The sequence below is a fragment of the Paramisgurnus dabryanus genome, chromosome 2 (assembly GCF_030506205.2).
Source record: "Paramisgurnus dabryanus chromosome 2, PD_genome_1.1, whole genome shotgun sequence".
Taxonomy (NCBI): domain Eukaryota; kingdom Metazoa; phylum Chordata; class Actinopteri; order Cypriniformes; family Cobitidae; genus Paramisgurnus; species Paramisgurnus dabryanus.
In genome coordinates, this window is record NC_133338.1 from 55,561,061 (window position 1) to 55,573,209 (window position 12,149).

The 12,149-nt window shown below is 36.3% G+C and overlaps 1 long non-coding RNA gene across 1 annotated transcript; it reads left to right on the plus strand.

Annotated features, from left to right (window-relative positions):
* The first annotated feature begins 2,640 nt into the window (after positions 1-2,640).
* LOC141281866 (uncharacterized) lies at positions 2,641-3,792 on the plus strand. The gene is made up of 3 exons (XR_012336239.1): positions 2,641-2,770; positions 3,204-3,261; positions 3,383-3,792. It is a non-coding gene; the product is annotated as an uncharacterized lncRNA (long non-coding RNA).
* The last annotated feature ends 8,357 nt before the right edge of the window (positions 3,793-12,149 follow it).

Sequence of the window (12,149 nt, forward strand, 5' to 3'; positions counted from 1 at the left end):
CCCACCACCATAACAGTCTCTTTAGGTTGCGAACTACCCCCTTCCTCCAGATGCAGCCCCCCATCCACAGCTAGAGGTACAGAGTGGGAGTCACTTATATGGGCCCGTGTTCCCCCATCTACACGGGCCCCTGGGCGTTTCCCTGCATTCCAGAAATCCTGGGGCACTGTCTGATCAGGTGACCGGGTTGACCACAGCCCCAGCATATTGGAGGGCGACGTTGCGGACGGGGCTCAAAAGCGGGACCACCTGGGCGCAGCAACACATCATTCGTAACATTATCTCTCCGCACTGGTGCCCTGGGGTGCACTTCAGACATGTGAGCAGCTTTCACAATCGGAGTCAATTCATCCATCTCCATTTCAGCTCCTACTATCTCCCGTTCAATGGTCAGTTCCAGCGCTTCACTCAGAGTGGTCGGGTGAGCCAGTTGTGTCTGTACACGGAGCTCTCTCGGGCTGAGTGCTTGGATAAATCTGTCTCTAGCAAGCTCATTTTGGACAGATGGTGGCATTTCAGCATAGGCGCGTTTACATAAACATTCAATGTCATTTGCTAAAATGCGGAGGGGCTCGCCTGGTCGTCTGCGCCAATTATGAAATTCTGTCCGTAAAAGGACAGGCTGGTTACATTGTCCAAAGCGCCTATGAAGAGCTCCTATTATTGCATTATAATCATTTCTCTCAGCAGGGCTCAACAAAAGCAGACAGGCAGCTGCATCATCAGTGAGGCACAGCTCTAACTGTAAGGCTTTATGTTTCTCAGACCATCCAGCAGCTTCAGCTAACAGTTCAAACTGTGCTTTAAAAGCATCCCAATCTGTCTTACCGGAGAACCGAGGTGTTTTAATAGCAATTGCCTACGTGTTTCTGTTGCAATCGGCGCTGACATGGACGCCGCCATTGTTGTTGACATCCTCGAACTTCAAGTAATCATGGGACCTCACCGTGTAGGGGCACGCATGCGCCGTCATGTCGGCGCCATCATAGGGAAAGTGGCCGCGAAACCAGCCTCAGCCGCTTGTAACATGAAAGTTTGTCTCACTCTAGCCGCATCGCTCGATGTCAGACGAGGATCTTCCACCGGCCTTTGCGTCCACGAGCACTCGTCCTTAACTACCGCAGTCTCCTCCGGAGCCTCCAGTTTCACTTTCGCTCGTGCCCCATAATCCATAACAGCAGCGGATGCACAGATACTGCGTCAATGTCCGTCACTTCTGACACCAAATGTAGCGTGTCGCTACGCTTAAGGAACCAGACGTCATGTCATTACAGTATGCTGGTAATAAATATATGCATAATTACACAAGAAATATGCTAAACACAAATGCACTTCTAGTGAAGTTGTAGTATATTTGGATAAAACATACTTTTTTCAAAACATGATTCATTAATTGTAATAAGCTAACATTGAACTTTCCTCAAGCATTTCAACATTATATCATTCCGATTGCATAATAAACTATTTTTTCAAAGATTTGCTTAAAATCTTTCGTTTGCTAGTGTTTATTTTCAAACAACACACGTGACACACGTGACTAAACCTGATTGGTTGTTGTCATAGTAACACCTTGTTCAGTTCAGTTCAGTTCAGGAGGTGCATGCGGTTGCTTGCATTAAACGTATAAACTGTTAAACTTGATGGCGACTCTGTATTAACGTATTTATTTAATTAATCAGCGATCATATTTCACCAGAGGACTAAGATAAAACAACTCGATTTAAAATGTGAGCAGTTTTAGTGGATCTGACGTCGAGGGAAAAAGTATTTCGCTGTTTGGAGATGAACGAGACAACACGAGGGTAAGTGATGACAGATTTTCGCATTTCTTTATTTAGTTAACTATTAAATAAGTAAAACATTACATTACATTTAACCTAGCTTCTTTATGTAACGTTATGTCTGTGTTGCGTGTGGTAATTCGAACATCTTTATTTTCTGACTAACATTAAGCATTTCTCTCATTAAATCATTAAAACCTTTCATTTTTTTAGCACAGTGACATAAATATGACCAACCAGATTCCAAGTAGACGGGAACAAATGAAGATATAGCGCATAGAAAGATTCTTGGTGGTAAGTTTGTTGTTGCTATTTGTTCCTGTATAAAGTTCACGTTTAAGTTTTTCTAATGTTTCTCTTGCAACGCTAACGTTAGTTTAAAATGAATGTTTGAGCTGTCTTACCTGAAAATACCATGATATGACCATATGGTTATTATAACTCCAGTAATGTTCAATGGCTAATGTTTATATCAGTTCAATCTTGACAACCTTATTGTCTTTTTGTTTATTTTTAAATGTATTTCTAATTACATATGGACACAAAAATGACATTGTAAGAAGGGATACTTTTATGAGAGATTGTAAAACTGCCGAGGCTGGGTTTGATTATATTATATTGTCTTAAATATATTGTACTCGGGGTAAGTAATTCTTAAAAAGAAAACCAAATCATTAATCATCATTTAACTGCCTGTTGTTTTTCAGATCAACTGCTATTGACATTTTTGAATTGGGACAAATGTGGAGTGATTCGGAAGAAAAACGTTTGCAACATATCCATTCCAGTTGGCTAATTTCTGTCCTATTGAATTATTCATGTAAAAACGTTTTATTTTTATTTTTATTGTAAAGCTGTAAGGGACTTGGCCTAGTCATCCTTGCATATACCATTTGGCAGGGCACCAGACTAACTTTTTTTACTAGGAGCAAAGTGGCCCCCAACTGAAAATTTTAGGGGCGCAACCAGAAAATTTAGGGGCACACACGGTAAAACAACATGCTAACCAAATATTCACATGTCTACTAATTTATACTGTATTACTTATAAATACTTAAATTATAGATTCAGAAACTACAATGTGCTGTTTCAAATTCAGTGTCATATCACAAAAAAAGGTCAAATTTGCTGGTCGCACATGTGCGACTGGATGTAAAATTCAGTGGCACACTCTCAAATTTAGGTAGCAAAATGCCACCATTTGATAGCAGTCTGGAGCCCTGTTTGGCATCATTTCTGATTTCCTTAAATCTCCTTAAACAGAGGTGAACCTTAAGTTTGCAAGACCACAATAGACGAACAATGGAAAATGATCTAGGTTCAAATAAAACACAATTATCAATGTAAAACATATCCTGTAATACACACAGGTTGCTTTATTTCATGAGCCTGTTTTAATCCTATCTTCATTCCCACTTGTAGAGTGCTCTGACAGATAAAACTGACACGCTTGATGAGGACACAGTCAAAGCTTTAAAAGGTAAACTGAGAAGTTAACAGCACTTCCATACATGCATATCTATGCCAATTTATTTTAAACATGGATAGCCAAATGTTCATTCATTATTGGTTAATTGGTATATTCTGTTTCCTTTTCACAGACCGTGTGATAAAGCAGTCTTCAATTACTACGGTGTCTGAATTGCAAGAAGTGACCCTCCACTTAAACATGTGACATCTAAACTGTTTTGTGTTTTAGTTCAGCTTTTTATAGGTTTATCTTAAGTTGGTTAAAGGCGGAGTGCACTATTTTTGAAAGCCAATGTTAACATGTGAAATTACCTAAACAAACATGTCTCTACCCCAACAGAATCTGGACCTTCTTTTGATAGAGCCACCACACACAGACGCAACCCCGGCAAGGATGTCGTTTAGAAGACACGCCCCTTACTGCTGGTTGGCTACAAGTGTGTTTTGGTAGTCGGCCCAATTTCCTTTTCCAAAACGTTTTTCAAACATTGTGCACTCCGTCTTTAAATTGCACTTAAACATTTTTTTTTCAGTAACTTTTTATGCAGAGATTACATTATGATTATTATATAATAATTCCTTATGATTATTATATAATCAGTGCTTATGAATATTCAGTGATTGCATATTCATAGTGTACTTTTCATTAATACATGTTAATGTTGTACAATTTGATAGAAGTAGCTCTGTAATTGCATTTCTCTGATATTTGTTTTATATGTTTCTCTTTGGTCAAGAGATTATGTATGTCTCTGTGCTTGCTTGATTAATTTACTTTAGATATTTTTGTAATGTACACAACACAATATGAAGTATATTAAATTGTTCTGTATTCAAAATCTGTGTATGTGTCTTACTATTTAATGATTTTAATATAACATTTTAAATATTAAAAACAGCTTTATAATAAAATAGTAGTGTAATGCTAATACATTTCTATTAATGTAATGCTAGTATATTTCTAATATGCTGAAGTACTATTAAAGTGTTCTTAAAGCACAGTTAAATTAAGCTTTAAATGTATTCTAACTGTATTTTTAAGTGTATGAGAAGTGCATTTCAAATGAATTTTAAAGAAGTACACTTAAATTGCACTAAATATATTTAAAGTTGTTCCAATTTAACACAATTTCAATATATTAAATATAATGCAAATAGATTAAAATTGACTTTAAATATATCTCGAAATGTATTTAATATATTTGAAGTGGGTTCAATATAATACATTTAATATGCATTTAGTATAGTAGCATTTAAATATATTAAGTATGTCCCAAAAAATACTATTTAAATATATTTCTTTTTCACCTGGGCATGCAAGATTTAAAGCAGTTGTATGTCAATCACATGATTGATAGCTTGAACAGATAACCATACAAAAACACAATAAAAATATATTCAATCTTTCTTTCCTCTCTTGATTTTTTTCATGAAAAGTTTTGAAAGATATCAGTAGTTCAGTATGTTGAGTGTTGTATATCTGGAACAAGAATCTGACTGTTTGTATCTTTTAAAGCTCAGTCTTGTTTGCTAAGTCAACATGAAACGGAAGTTGCAGTTGTCTTTTCTTTATCGTGTCATATATAGAGGCTTCTGGATGAGAAGAAATGTAGGGTAGGATTTGGTTTTGTCCATCGAGAACTTTTTTAATTGTTGTAAGTGGGGCCATTGTGCTTAGGCAGAAACAAGTTTTCGATTGCCCCGCCCTCACGCCGTTCCTCATGACAGGAGGTGAAGAGAGGTAGTTTGAGGATGGGAGGAGATTAGTGGTTTTGTTTTAAGATTATGATTGCACATGATTTTTTTTTAAATAACGCAGCGCACAGATAATTTATTTATAAAACACAGCAACATTTCATAAGGAAATGAAAGTGTGTAATTTCATTTGATAAATCCTAGTCAGCAGAATACTGTGCGTACGTGCATCTCCGCCCCTTCTTCTCCTCAACACAACCATTATGTAGCATACAACACTTACTTTTACTGGGCATAATATTGTCTGCATATCATTTTAATATGAATTTTCCATCCATGCAACGTTACAAAAGGCAATGAAAATACTGTCGCTGTCCAATTGATACCTGTCATTTCCAAAAAAAACACTACTTTTCACAAAATTACTGAAAAAAACTGTTTTAAACTCTGAGATTGTCAAAGTTGATACTGTGGTGTTACATATGGCCAGACAGGTGTCATTTTGTTTCGAGTGTGATGATATTGGTCACAAAAAACTGTCAGGAATTGTATCAAGAAAAATACACAGAGGCAAGGATCCAAATGCAGATGAAACAAACTTTAATAAAGGCTTAAATAATGGACAGAGAAAACCACTGGGTTGAGCCAGGGAGCATAATAGTAGATAACACTGGAGATCAGCAACCGCCGTGCCGGTCAGGACGAGAAAAGTCACTAACACACACACACTGGAGATCACAACCGCCCAACTGGACATATAAAACCACCGATTCAAATCGGGGAGAGATGAGACGACCAATCGGCAATTAAGGCAGACTGATAGCTGGGCTAGCTGGGCAGTGATAACGATCCGTCACAGTGCTACTGGACAGCGGGCATAACCAGAACTCTGGACAGCAATCGACAACGAAGGCCGACATATACAGCAGGGCAGCGGTCAAGATATCCCTCAGTGCTGCTGGACAGTGGTCACATCCAGGATGAGGAGTAGCTGGACACCGGCAGGGCAGAGAGAAGATAATCAGGAAACCGGAGCGAAGCGGAGGTGCTGTAATCCTAATGAGAGATGCAGAGCAGAGACTGCAGACACAACAGGCCGGGTGAAATAAAAAAGGTCAAAAAGGTCAAAATACGAAATAATCCAAACACGGCGAACATGACAGAGGCACACAACTATGAAGAACTTACGAGGAGTAAAAGAACAAGGGAGAAATACCAAACGAATTGGGGAGAAAATGGGGAACAGGTGAGGGACGCAGGTGTAGGAAATCAGTGATGATGAGATCGCCCTGGTGACAGACGCGCACTTGAGGAACTGTCAAAACACAAAATAACACAAACACAGAGAAGGAAAAAAGACAGAACAGTCGATAGAACGAGATCGTGACAAAAACATGCTTGTTCACACAAAATGCGGGCTGAGAGAAGTGAAAATACGAAAAACTGAAGTCGTTGCAACAGCAGAAATACAAATATAGAAAATGTGTACACAGATGAAAATGAGAGTACTGACACTGAGCATAATAGAAAAATAAGCACAGTCAGAGAAGTAGTTGTTAATGATGATGAGAAAATCACTTCCAGTACTGCTAATGTGAGTAAAAGTGAGAATTATTTCCCTAAAATACAAACCGAGGAAAGGATTATCATGGATTAAACAAAAGTGGAGGTGATAGTGGTGGTGGTGTCGGTGGTGATGTCAGAAATGTCAGATATCCCATCTCAGGTTGGAGATGATCAATTGTACACAGTAAAGGACATTAAGTACTTTCTGGATAAAACATTTGGCCGAAAAGTTGAAGTGAAAGATTATTTCCCTGATGTTAGGAAATGTGTGATTTCCGCAGTAAAAATACAGAAATCAGTAGCCTTTGAAAAACTCAGCAGAAGGAAAAAGTTTAGACTCAAGAAAATTGTAACAAAATTAAGGAGAGGAAAATGCTCGACCCAAAAACATAAGTAAATCTGTTAAATGGCAAAAAGGGTCTGTTTTTTCCTTCCTTATTAAATTGTTTTGTGTATTTGTCTTATCTTTCTCTCTCTTCTCCTTTCTTTTTATAGAGAGCTTAAAAGTGGGATCTATTAACATAAATGGAGGAAGAGATAGAAATAAAAGGGCTGTTGTATAAAAACTATATTGAGACCAAAAATATGAATGTTATTTGTTTACAAGAAACCCAAAGATGAGGTAGATTGGAGAATGTGATGGGAGGGAAACATCTTTTTAGTCATGGTTCTAATGTGAGTGGGGATGTTGCTATCTTATTTGGAAAGAATATAAATATTATCTCTACATGTGAGATAGAAAGAGGTCGGGGTTTAATTGTTAAAGCTGAAATAATGAGTTTAGTTTTTGTATTTATTAATATATATGCCCCAAATAATGAAGCAGAGTGAATTAGTTTTTTAGATTTAAAGATAAAGGAACATTTAAAGGAATTTAATGAGAGTATTTTTCTGATTTTGGGTGGTGATTGGAATTCTACCTTAGATTTTACCATACAGTAGACAGAAATGGAGACGAACCTCATCCTCCATCAAGTATAATTATCAGAGACTATGGTTTAATCAGGGCCGTGCACAGGCCTTTTGAGGGGCATGTGCTGAAACTGAAAAATAAATATCACATAATCGTCTTAAAAGCTTTATATTTATTCACTATTAATTATTGAAAAATGCACTATTAATGAATGAAAAATGACATTTTATGATAGCTTGGCATTATAGAGTGCAAAGGATATTTGGCCTTCTAAGTTGGCTTTAAGTTGTCTGTATTAGGCCTATTAATAGTCATGTGTTTGTGAACTGCTCTTGTGTGGTAGCTCTTATTTAATTGTATAATATATTAATATTTATTTTTCCTCTGCTTTGCATATATAAAGTTAAATAAAAATTTGTTTAATTGGTTTTCTGGGCTAATTTTTATTATTTGGTTAACATGTTTATGTATGTCATTGAGAAGAGGAGGAAATAGGAGATTAAAGAGATTACAAATAGAAGATTGTATAATAGTTTAGTCTAGTCACTCATGGCTAACTTTTTTGTTATTAGGAGCACTGTAGCCCCTGACAGAAAATGCGCAAGCAGAAAATTTTGGGCACACTTTAAATCAGCCTGCAATGCAATTATTCACATTTTCCCCAAAATAACTGCATTACTAAATAGACTTAACATGCGTGAACACTTGTTAAAAGCTGCTCGTGTTGTGTCAAAAACTCAATTTGGTCGCAGTTTGAGCACTTGGTGCCCCCTGATTGCCCACTCACCCAATCCTGTCTACAGATAATCCAGCTCTACACTGTAAAAAAATCCGTAGAAATTACAATGTTATTGCAGCTGGGTTGCCGGTAATTTACCGTAGATTTAAATTTATGTTATTTACTGGCAAGAGTTTGTTCAAAGTTAAATAAATTTTAAATATTAACAAGTCTTTATCTTTACAGAATAAAACTATACAATAACAGCCTCATGCAAAGCATTCTGGGAACCAGAAATCATCATCAACCTTTTTCAGTTTTTTTGCTTCAGATTTTGTTTCCCAGAACGTTTTGCTTGATGCTGTTTTTCAGTTTTACTCTGTAAAGACAAAGACTTGTAAATGTTAAATGTTCATTCAACTTTGAACAAAGTGTTGCAAGTAAATAACATAAATTTAAATCTACGGTAAATTACCGGCAACCCAGCTGCAATTTCTACGGATTTTTTTTACGGTGTACTCAAATTTATAAAACATGCGCCGTTATACACATACTAGTGCTTCTTTCATAATGAGACACTCTCTCTATCTCTCTCTCACACACGCACATTCATGTTGACAACTAAATCCACACAGATTTACAAACACAAATGTAATTGTGCTATTGTAAGACATTAGAGTGTAAGACGCCACCCAATTGGCGCAACGTCAAAGTCCAATGGTGTGGTGAAGGTATCACGTGTTCTTTCCCTCCGTAGTGCTTCTAGAAGAATAATTCCATTTATTTAATTTGTTTCTTTGACCTCTGCGGTTAAATTATAATCTGACTCCAATTTCTTAGTTACCAATACTATTCTGATGCTGATCATAATTTATAAAATTATTATTATATTTATTTAGAATGAATTATATTCACATAGGGAATAAGGTGTAATTCTGAAGGTGCTAAGGCAGTTCCATACAGCTGGGCATAGAGGCATTCTCCTTCTAACTTAAGTTAAAGTTAAAGGTTTCTCCAAAACACATTGAAAATAAGAGGATCCATCTATGTTTTTGGTTGAGGTTTCTCCATCTAACCTTAAAACGGGGAGGCAATTACTCCAGTAATATTTTCAATAGAGGCAATTCTCCTAATCTATGCCCCCTTCAATACATTTAACTTAAACCCTGAAAATAAAATAAAAGATATGACCAGTCTTGGAATGAATAAAGAATAACAATTTATTTTGCCAGGCAGGTTACACTTAAATCAATAATTTGGTAATTCAAATCCATCAAAAATTTATCAAAACATTCACTAAAAGACACTGCATGAAAAGTGGAATTTTCGTCAGAATGTGGCACTGTAGATTGTTGTGAAACTTCAAGTATACGACTGCGCATGACAATTTGCAGCCAACACCGAAAACTGCCGTAAGTTGTCAGAAGTTGCCGTGGGTCTTGCTCTGAAGTTGTCCCCCCTTCCCCTAATTCTAGGGGAGGCTTTAACATGTAAATGAACATGGTGTGAGCTATACAAATGCAAATCAGGGTAGCAGCTGGGGGAGTTTTACTCAGGTGACATTCTGAGAGGTTTTAAACTTTGATTTTAATAAAATCTCTGGTATCAGTATAGCCAAATTACAAACTCTTAAATTGTAGCTTGAATTGATTATTTTCAAAGTATGCTACACTGTTAACCCAGATATTGTCTTAATGATGTAAACATTACTTAATATTTTGAGTTTTGGACATATACTTAAAAATATATTATAAAACGGGCAGTTCTGGTTCTTCATTCTGATTGGTTGAAACGCGTTCTAAGCCGTGATAAAATACACCGGTAACCTCACGGTTCAGACCACATTACATAAGTATCACTGCGCCACTGACTGCGTATTGATTTATGCAAATAAACACCACAGTCTTAAATCATATTTTTAATTTGTCTACAATTGCACTATTAATGGCGATATCCAGATGAATGTCAATAAATATTGTTGAGTCATCTCGTCGATAAAGAGAAAACGTTGTCTGAGGATTTTATAACTCAAGTTCACACGTCCGCTATTATCCACTGGGTGGCGATCTTACCCAACTTAAACACTGACGCATTCACTGAAAACACCGTGTAGTACTGTTCATGGCTCCGTCTGAATCTGATCTCTTACTAAAGTTCTTCACAAAAATGGAATTATCTCCGCTTTTAATAAAAAAATTTGAGAGGTGATAATAGATCAAATGAAGGTAGGATGAAATGTTTTTTTGTTTGTTTTTGTTTCAAAGCGGATGGTCTGTTCTTTCATTTGAAATTTTATGTTTATATAAAGAAGATAATTTTTTGGAAGGCATTAAACTATGGCAACTTAAAAAAAAAAACGCTGACGGGGAAAGAGTTCAGCATGCTTCCAAGCATATTTGATCATCACTTCAACAGTTGCACGATATAAATGTTAATGTATAAATTAGATGAATGGTGATTTATAAAATAAACACCACAGTCTTAAATCATATTTTCATTGTGTCTTTGCTGTGTCTGTGTTGGTTGGGAACTGCGCTCTGTTTCAGTCACACTTGATTCTGAGGAACTACTTTGTTTGGCGGAAGAGTAATATTTGTACTAATATAATTACAACTTTTTTGGGTTTTATTTTATAAAATCCCGCTAACGTTATGCATATGAAGTAACCGTTTTATAAACGCAATAAACCCCTCGAAGCGTTGGGTTACCAGTGCATTTTATAACAGCTAAGGGGGTTTAGGCACTCCGCTTCGCGTCGTGCCTAACAACGCCCCTTAGCTGTTATAAAATGCACTGGTAACCCACTGCTTCTCGGGGTTTATTGCTTTATTATACCCATAATCCTTTGTCCCTGAATATTATGATTATTTAAGCTTTTTTACAGAATTAAGAACTAATAAGAACTTTAACTACTTAAATATTTGTTAAAATGTCATAGAGGTTTATGCTCTAATATTATTCATGTTGTTTAGTTTTAAATGATAAATTACCTTTTTTGTTAATGAAAGTCACCGTTCAGGTGATCAGTGTTTATTGACATAAACAGCACATTGTATTGTATTTTTCGCAGTTTTGTGTGTGTTCAGTGGAGAATCAAGTTTATTCAATGACTGACTTAGTCATGAGTTTTGTGTTATAATACCATTTATAACACTAAGAGAATTATAATTATAAATGAATTAAAAATAGAAAATATTTCAACTCAGTTAACTAAGCGGAGATGTTGGACAGAGTAATTCAAAATCATCTTTAGGTTTAATGACAATCATTTATCAAAATATTTTCTTCATCATTTATCACAATACTTTCAAAATATTTTTCCCTAATTTTTTTTAACTATCCCTTTAAGTAGATTCAGTTTGTCCAGGCTAACAGTATATATTAATATCTCTGTATGTCATTAGCAATAACCAATGTTAGGTAAAAAAAAGATACACAAAACAATTTATTTCAACAATTTTAATTGTTTTAGGCTCAATCAGGCTCAATTTGTGCATTCTATGCAAACAACATGTCAAACAACAAAATGTCTGTCTGGAAGGGAATGAAGCAAGGAAACTTGTGCAATTACATCAGAGCTCAAATACTGTGCATAGTGGCATGACTACAGTTATTGAATTCACATACTGGTAATCCTGCCATACTTGTCCATCATATACATCTCCTATCACACCCTTTGGCATTTCCCGCTTTCGCCTTTCATCTAATTTCTCTTCAAATCCAAGTCTTTTAACAAGTCCTCCCAGAGACTGCACAACACTCTTGTATCAGTAAGAACGTATTGGATGGACATACTCTTCACTGCTCAAATATGTAGCCTTGCTTAGCAAGGCAGAGACACATTTCTTCCTTGATGCAGACCTCTGCTGTGGGTTATTGTAGAATGGGATGTGACCACAAGTCCTGCAAACCTTTGTACCATCCCGTCTGAGCTCATAGGTTTCAGTAAGCATGTACACTGTCATACATTTTGGACAACCCACATACTGTAAGAAGTCGTCACGGA